This window comes from Thunnus thynnus, chromosome 10 (genome assembly GCF_963924715.1).
Source record: "Thunnus thynnus chromosome 10, fThuThy2.1, whole genome shotgun sequence".
In the NCBI taxonomy this organism is placed as follows: Eukaryota; Metazoa; Chordata; class Actinopteri; order Scombriformes; family Scombridae; genus Thunnus; species Thunnus thynnus.
In genome coordinates, this window is record NC_089526.1 from 13,404,092 (window position 1) to 13,413,134 (window position 9,043).

Here is a 9,043-nt window from a genome sequence, read left to right on the forward strand (position 1 = left end):
CAGTGGAAGAAGCGCCGCCTCAAGCAAATGGATGAACCGGGGGGAGGTGGGGGGGGGGACGATTACACCCGCCCACCGCTCACGAATTAGCCAATCATAATTCGGAGCGTCTCATCGGCGATGGGATCGCTGACCAATTGGTTTCATCTCACTCTTTAAGCGGGCCAATAGAAGGCCAATTCTGCCCCTCCCGCTTTACTGCAGAATTCCGAGGCTTGCAGCCAGCAGCATCGCGAGTCTCTAGGCTGAAATTTTGTATAAATGGACGCACAAGGTTAGATTCTAGTTGTCGTGATTGTGTTTGTTCTTCATGTAATGTATTTATGTAACATAGGATAGTGGATTTGTGTGCATTATTGCATGTTATAAGCACCCTTGGATGTCTCATCAGTCGTGTTGGTCCTGTCATGAGCATGTTGTGCACATCCATATGTCACCTCAGTAAAGGGGCCTGGGAGCAGCAGACAGATGAGACAGCAATACAGTCATGGTGTGTGAGTGAGAGAGAGTGTGTGTGTGAGTGGCAAATGCAGATAAAAAGAAAAAAAAAAAAACAGGGTGAAGTCAGAATCACATATGATCCTATTGCTTCAACTCAGTCAATCAATGTATCACTGCACATTAAGGGTATGGCCAGCTGCAGAAAGCAGCCTGCAACCTGACTGCCTATGCATCAGCAGGTGTGCAGTTTTGACAATGCAGAGTCAGCATTTTTAGCTGATGTAGAGCACTCAGTGGCAAAGGTAAAATACTTATATGGGTGTACCTGTAGTAAAATAAGGCATCAAACCTGGCTTGATTCTCAAAAACCTCAAGGGTCTAAGCAGCTGCAGCACTGCTTGACTTTTAGGAGGACAGTCATAAAAATGTTTTTTGACTCCTGACATGTTGGCTTGACAGTTCCTGCAAGTATCCACACACTGAATTTGTCTAACAAATCAAACTGCATTCTTGAACACAGGACAGGCAGAAAGAGAGATGGGCGGAAATGACAAGAAAAGAGACAAAGAGGGAGGTAGCCTATGCCAAGGGCAAGGACAGCTTGGATAGAGAGAGCAAAATATGAGAACAGGAAAGAAAACGGTTAGATGGACAGATTGTGTATTATTATGTAACAGAGCCAAAGAGAGTCAGAGACAGAGCATGAAAGACGAACAGACAGAGGACATGCGAGAGCAAGAGGAATCAGGCCCATATGCAGCAATGAGTAGTCGTTGCAGGCCTTTAGTCACGTTTTTCCTTTATGGTTGTCACTGAAGAGACGATGCAGCAGTAAGAGCACACTTGCAGATTCACTGAGTTGCATACCCACAGGCTTGCATGCATGCACAGCAATGGCTGATTTGCAAGGGAAAGCTGAGAGTCACGCCTGTTGTCCCTGGAGCAGATTGTTGCCATGCCTCACTGGCTTCCTTGCTCTGAGCCCAGACGATGACCACACAGCACCATAAGACAACAGAGCATCAGAACAGGGTTAGCACACGGTTAGAGGGCAGTCAGCTACAAATGTCTTCAAAGATGCTTCTATGGTGCAGTTGGTTTTATTATTAAAGCTATCTGGAATACATGTAGACGACTGGCTAACAAATAACAAGAATTTAATTTTGCAGTGAGTGAATCATATTAGATGTTTTGTAACCTTCTTGAACGACCAGATGGGTGGGAAAAGTTTCAAGATCCCACCCATACAACGCTCACAGGCTGTTAAAGAAAATGTTGACACTTACTTACATTACCGTTTGACCCAGGTCTGGTTTCAACAGAACAGTTTCAGAATCAACTTTACTGGCCAAGTATGTTTATGCATACAAGGAATTCAACTCTGGTTTGGTGGCTCTCACTGTATTCACGCACAACACAACGATCTTTAGAAGCACAACAATCTTCAGCTTTACACAGTTTATATGAATGACTGGCTGAAACTTTCAGTCTAGTGTTGGTTGGTAGCCTTTTACCACCCACTATGTAAAAATGTCCCTGCTAGTATATGAAAAGCAACATAAATATGAACATGTAATATATTTATCAGTGGATCAGACTCTTGTCTTTCTGGTCATGGGGGTTATTTATAAAAAGAATGCCTTATCTTAAAAATAATCCAGGTGCAACGCACAGCAGAGAAAGCAGCACTGAAACCAGAAAAATATGGCACCTCCCTAAATTCAAAGCAGTTTGGCAGCACAACAGTGTTATGAAATCTTGTAATGTCCAATTTCACTGCAGGGTTCTTACGAATAAAATAGTCCATATGTTTTATTTTACCCCAGAATAGTTTGTGTGGTAATGGTGTAATTAAGCTATACAGTGAGTGTGCAAAATAACAGAAACATATTAGAATACAATAGCCTTTGAATAAAAACAGCAAGGTGAAGCTCATAATGTGGATGGTGTTATATAAGGTATATTTAATTCTGGAGATATTGCATTGTATTGTCAAATGTTTCTATTATTTTGTCCATTTTTGTTTGTCTCTGACTGTTTTGCTGTCAGCGTCAACTCATTTCTTTAATGCATGTCCATTTAGCTTAACAAAATTCCTGCACCACAGATGTGGTGAGACATGCATACAGTGAGGATAGATAGAATTTGATCCTGAGGCCCACTGTGCTACCCGTGAGTGTGACTTTGTCACTGTGGTGCTTCTAATAAAGTTATTTTCAGTCTCATTTCAACCAAAATGGCTGCCAGTAGTATCCTTTCTTAACCTCTGTCATACCTTCATGTTTCTCCCTCCCTCCCTCCCTCCTGCTCAACCATTCCAGCCCGCCCCCCACACCTCCTCGCCTTGCAGTACAAGAAAGGAGGGGGAGGGAAAAATCCCCCAATTCTCGGTCTCCACAGCAACAGCAGTCAGATGACCTTGTCTCCGACTTGTTCTGCTGAGTCAGAAATTGAGGGATGGGTGAGGGGGATGCGGGGAGAAAAGAATAGGTTGGAGAAAGAAAGAAAGAAGAAGAGGGCGAGAGAGATGAGACAGAGAGAAAGCTGCTTATTGTTATTCTAACTATATCTGCCTTGTGGATGCTCATGTAGACAGTGCTGTGTCATACTTATCTACATGAGGCAGAATTTTTTTGTCTTGAAGAATAGCCATACACACAGGACAAGAGTGATAGACAGCCATAAACATGTGTGATACTATGTGTAGACAGTGATTTTGGAAAGTATGATGCTAAAGTGGACTGTATGACTCAAGGCTGCAGATGAATACTGTATGTCATGAGGTCTTAGTACCATAAACCATGTGTGAAGGGTTTAGGAAAATATGTGTGAGCAAGACTCAGATAGAGTGAGTGTGTCTGCAGTATGTGTCAGTGTGTCTATATATACATATACTGCATAGCCAAAAGTATATGGACACCTGAACATAACATCAGAAGAGGGAAGTGTGTGCACATCTGGGCAAAATATTCAGGTGCAAGACAAAAAAAAATCACTGCAGGGGTACAAAGGAGTGAGGTCTGCACATTATTAAACTCCCAATAAATAATTGTATCCTCTTTTTTGAGGCAACGTCTCGATTTGTAAAATCATCCTCAGGCACCTGAACATTACACCCATGTGATTGTTGAGCAGCTCATTCCAAAATGGAAATTAATATGCTGCTATAACAGCCTCATCTTCTCCGGACAGGCTTTCCATCAGATGTTTTTTTTGTATTCTAGCCACAAGAGCATTAGTGAGGTCGGGCACTAATGTTGGGCGTTTCCAATTTATCCCAATGGGGCAAGCCAGCAAAAACAAACATGGAAGACCATTTCATTATGTCATGTTAAAAAAGAAAAGGGCCCTCCCTAAACTGTTGCTACAACGTTGGAAGCTCACTGTTGACAAAAATATCATTATATACTGTAGCATTAACATTTTCCTAAATTGGAACTAAGGGTTCTAGCTCAAACCACATACTGTACTTTTGGCCAGCCAAAATTAGAGTTTGTATGGGAATGTAGGGAGTCATCTGCATGTGTGTGTGTGAGTGCGTGGGTGTGGGTGTGTGCATGTGTATGTGTGTGTGTGTGAAGGTGATCCTAGCTAATCCGGTTTTATAAATGTCTGACATAATCTCTGTTCCACTCACAGTGTCCAGAACAGGGAGAAGGGAGTAAAAGAGCCAGAGACAGAGGAGAAGAGGGGAGGAAATGAGGAAGAGACAGGAACAGACAGAGGAGAAGGCTGAGATCGCAGGGGACAGATGATGGAAAGGCAGATGGGGTTAAGGAGGGTGACAGAAATGAGGCGTGAGAAGGGAGGGAGGGGGATGAAGAGGACAAGGAATAAGTAAGACATGAGATGAAGGAGGAAACAGCCAGGTGGGTGGTGGAAAATTCCTCCAGGATTTAGTGTGGGAAGAGTGACACAGGACAGTCAAAGAGGGTTTACTTGTAAAGGAATGGTAGAGGAAAGACAGACAAAACAAGAGAGGGAGATAGGCCAGAGTCTGTAATCAGAAAATTGATAAGGAATGCAAAAAAACAGAAGAGAAAAGAGGAATCTGTCAATACATTGGAATGTAGAGTTGTTTGAACTCAAAATCCATTTATATGTGCAGAAAATTGTGAAAAAAATTTGGGAAAAAAGTTGTCACTGATTGAGGCTAGCAGGTCGAAGCTACATTAGCCACTACTGGCATAACATACACACTCAAATCTCTGACTGAGCTGGCAGTGGTTGAGCTGCATTGTGGGTAATGTAGGCACCAGGTTTGACAAGTACGGAAGAGGGTTAGGGCCACATGAAAAAACAGTCAGATTAAAGTCAGAATTCTGACTTTAAACTTAGAACTCAAATACATTTTTCACATGTGGCCCTAATCCACAACAAGAATACTTGGAATAAAAACACAATATCTCACATTATCATTTCGGCTGCACCAATATTGATAATTTAAAAAAAAAGGGGGGAACTGTCAATTGCGGGTCTGATTATGGTATAAAAGTGCAACGCTAAATTGGTTGAGTACTCTTTTATGAGATTTGAACTCATGACCTTGGTATTTTAACATCCTGGCAACAGTCAATTTGAATGGACCTTTGTCACAGATGACATTTTAACTTGTCATAGCAGGAAAAGCACAGGTGGTACTAATATCATTAATGACGACTACATGCCATTTGAGTGTCCCAGTAAGACAGGACGTCAAGCCAGCATGCACAACGCAAGGGCCGTAGACCTGGGACACTTAATGACATGTGTCATTAATCCTGTTATTAATTACACCTGTGCTTTTCCTGCTGTGACAAGTCAAAATGTCTTTCATGAAAAAAAAACCTATTTGAAATTGAATTTGAGAAATAGAGAGAGAAAAAATTGAAGATTAAAATTGAGGAAACATATAAAAGAGGGTCAGGAAGGGTAAATAAGTCAGGAGGAGCTGATTGACATTGAAAAGGTTCACAGAAAGTAAAGAGTACTCTCTGTACATCCAGAATTTGTGCACACATAGATGATCATATCAGACTTATTCACCAATTCATGGGTTAATGAACCAAAATGCACACATTCCACTACTTTAAATAATATCCAGTCACCTCCTCTCTCCATCCATCTGTTGTGAAACTGTAAATCTGGTTCCAAAGCATTTTCTCCTCCTTCCTCTGTCCCCATTGACCCCTCCTTTCCTTTCTCTGGTAGCTGTCCTTTCAGCACCACCAGCACTGCAGCAAAACCCTGCTCCACTCTACCTTTAACACTACAGGGTTTTTATTACTACTCCACTCACATCTTAGCTATACAGTACAAAACGCCAGACATGCCTGTTTGAGACATCTCTGCAGACAGCAAACAAAGAATTGCTGCTAATGTGAGGTTGCTGTTTATAAAATCCGTCATTGAACTGTCTGTGCTCTTTCATAAACATTCTTATCTCCTGATGTGGGTGGATTTAATTGTTGAAAACATCAATGCATTCAGGTGGCTTTACTAATGCATTTTCCCTGAAAGATCATCAGCTGCTCAGTGGTTTCAATGTAACATCTTTTTATAAACACAGAGCAATGATTGAAAGACCTATGAGTAAAACCAAAGTGCATCTAATGAAGTCTCTCAGCCTGCAAGGCCATTAGAAAGCAAGCATCCATCCACTTGTTTTCCATTTTATGTAACTCCCTTTTAGTAGGTATTTATTCTCAGTTTGCATTTAAAGCGCTCTTAAACTTCCATTAAGACTCCATGAATGCTAAAATCATCCCTACCTTGTAAGCAGATGATTTCTTTGAAGTCGTAGGTTATTCTTACAACAGCCAGAATGCCTAATTTTGACAGTTTTTCACAGGGGATTTCAGAAATAACTCTAAGGCTTCTGTTTCCACTGAGGCATTTCAGTCAAGGAATGAGCATTTGTGTAAATTCTCAAGGTTATTAGTAAAATGTAGGTTGTTCATTACTTTCTAAGTAGCTGAAATGAAATGCTTTGCCAGAGGGTTTCACCCAATGGACTGTGTGTTTTCTTTCAATATTTGTTCACTTGCTGCTTTTTCAACACCTTATTCTCACAGTAAAATCTTCTGATGAATTAATTAAAGGCCCACAAAAATCATGTGATGTCACCAAACTATATGCACTAACATAAGTTATTATGATATACAGTAAGCTCTCCTGCCATTAACAGGTGAAAGATAACCATGAGATGAGAAGATTGATACAGCCAGCAACCAGTTAGCTTAGCTTAGCATAAACACTGGAAACAGGATGAAACCGCTAACTTGGCTCCATATGAAGGTAACAAAATCTGCCTACAGCACCTCTAAAGCTCACTAATTGACATGTGCAAACTTAAAAACAACAAATTGTGATTTTACAGGGGAGTCTCACTGTGATGACAAGACTTTTAGAAGTTACTGCGTTTAACCAAGAAATAGTCCCGACGCATAACTCCTCATAAAACTACAACATATTGTTTTTACACTTCTGTTTCTGTATGAATTAAACAAATGACATGTAACGTGTTTGGGTTTAACTTGGGCAAGACACTGAGCCCATATTGCTCCCTATGGTTAGGGAGTGTGTGTGTGTGTGTGTGTGTGTGTGTGTGTGTGTGTGTGTGTGAGAATGGGAGCCAAAAATCTTAAACTGCTTTGGACGCAGCTAGCTGTTTCCACTATTTATTCTAAGCTAATTGGATGCTGGCTGTAAATAAAATTAATTAAACACAAATTTCAAACAAACAGTCCAAATTGGCCAAACTTCAAGGTTTAATTTATCATCAGTAGTACATCTACAAGAGTCATTTATTTGTATACAAGTTAGAGGTATTTTTTCCAGTGAAATTTCTATGTTTGGCTAAGTTGTTCTTCAACAAATATTGCTCACCATGAGATGAAATTCTTGAACAAAGTACAGTCATTCATATTTAATGCTCAAATGTCAAATTGCTTTGTAAATGAGGTCACTAGGATGTGGGAAAATGGCTTTTGGGTACTATTATTATCCAGCAGATTAGCACATGAGCATTTCACCTAAGATGGGAGCTGATGGACTGTAAAACCTATTAAATGGTGCACTCAGATTTTAGGAATATTTCAGAATACTCTCATGTTTTATCCACCTCCTTTAAATCCTCTCTCCCTCCCAGACAGCACGTTTAGCTAAATTTACTCACTGGTGGTGGCCATTTTGCTGACAGTCTAGCTGCCCGAGCTGCTTTGAAGCTGTTTGCTTTGTGCTTTTCAGGTCTGCTGAGCTTGTAGTGTGTCACACTCACTTATCGTAAAGGAAAAGGTGTGCTTGGTTCAGACGATGCTAGTTGTCTGTGAGCATGGGTTGAGTGTTTTACTTTTCATAGCCTGTGTGCATTGGCACATTTTGCAGGTAAGCATCTTTTGTCACTCTGATAAGTGACCTGTCATACGTAGAGAACAGCAAGCAGCAGCCCCCGACCTGATTTAAGAGACGTATGTGAGTGTGTCAGATATTTTGTCAGCGTCGTGTGTTGGCTGAGTGTGTCTTTGGATTCACTGCTGCATGTACATGTGAGCCGGTATTTGTGTGCATGTGTGTGTGGCAAGTACAGTAAGCAGCCTCAAGAGTGATGAGAAGGATGACAGTGTCGTAGCAGAGCTGGAGTCTGGCCATGTGCTCGACGGGGGAACTGGCCCTTTAATACCTATCACCCAATCACGCAGGGGATGCTGGGAGCAGGCTGTCCTTGGGAACGACCTTGCAGGGGGGCCGAGGGATGGAGAGGGTAGGGACGGAAGTGCACAGAGAAGGGGCATAAAAGGAGGAGGAAAGAGGGGTTGGTACAGAGAGTGCAGGGAGTATGGAGGGTATATGATGCAGGGAAGGGGAGAAAAATTCACAGCAAGAAAGGTGTAAAAATTTAGTCACCTCTATCACAAAGGTAATTAACTACTACATGGATCAGACATTAAATGGATGCAATAAATAGATAGATGCAGACAGATAGAAGGCAGATGAATGAGAGATAAATAGTTGAGGACACTAAGAAGATTAAAAGTTCAGCTACGTAGTTCTGCCTCGCTCCACCTCTCTGTCTCTTTCCCTCTGTGACAGACATGGACGTCATCCCGTCCAGATTAAATTGACAGCATGCCACACTCTTATATTGCATAAGAATTTCTCTGAAATGGACGAAAGGGAGGGATAAGAATAGGACTATGGTTTAGAGGTGGTAATAATGTGAGCAGAAATTGCAGCTGAAGGAGTTTCAAATGTCCTAAACCCTTGTGGGGTTTTTTTGAAAATCATTGTTTGGGGTCCCACAGTGATGTATATGTAAAAATAATAAGAATTATTAAAAAAAAATCAATTAATTTCTTCCTTTAAATACACTTTTCATTTTCTCCTATTAAAACCCTATATGTAGAAATGTATCGAAGTGATAACCATTCCCTTTCCACAAACTTGGCTTGCACATTTGATGAAGGTTATGTCACTTATCACATCACTATGTTTGTTTTGACCTCTTATGAACAAACTGTTGTAAAACTCCAATAACATAAACCCTAAAACTGTAGACTAATTTGGGATATGGGAGGGGTACTGGCACATATCATCAGTCCAAAATCATGTCTATAAGCAAAAT

At 41.1% G+C, this 9,043-nt stretch overlaps 1 long non-coding RNA gene across 1 annotated transcript in view; it reads left to right on the forward strand.

Annotated features, from left to right (window-relative positions):
• The first annotated feature begins 65 nt into the window (after positions 1–65).
• The window catches only part of LOC137191191 (uncharacterized), a 16,960-nt gene continuing 7,982 nt past the window's right edge, over positions 66–9,043 (forward strand). Inside the window, exon 1 of the long non-coding RNA XR_010930366.1 lies at positions 66–274. This is a non-coding gene — a long non-coding RNA (uncharacterized lncRNA). The remainder of the gene's footprint in view (positions 275–9,043) is intronic.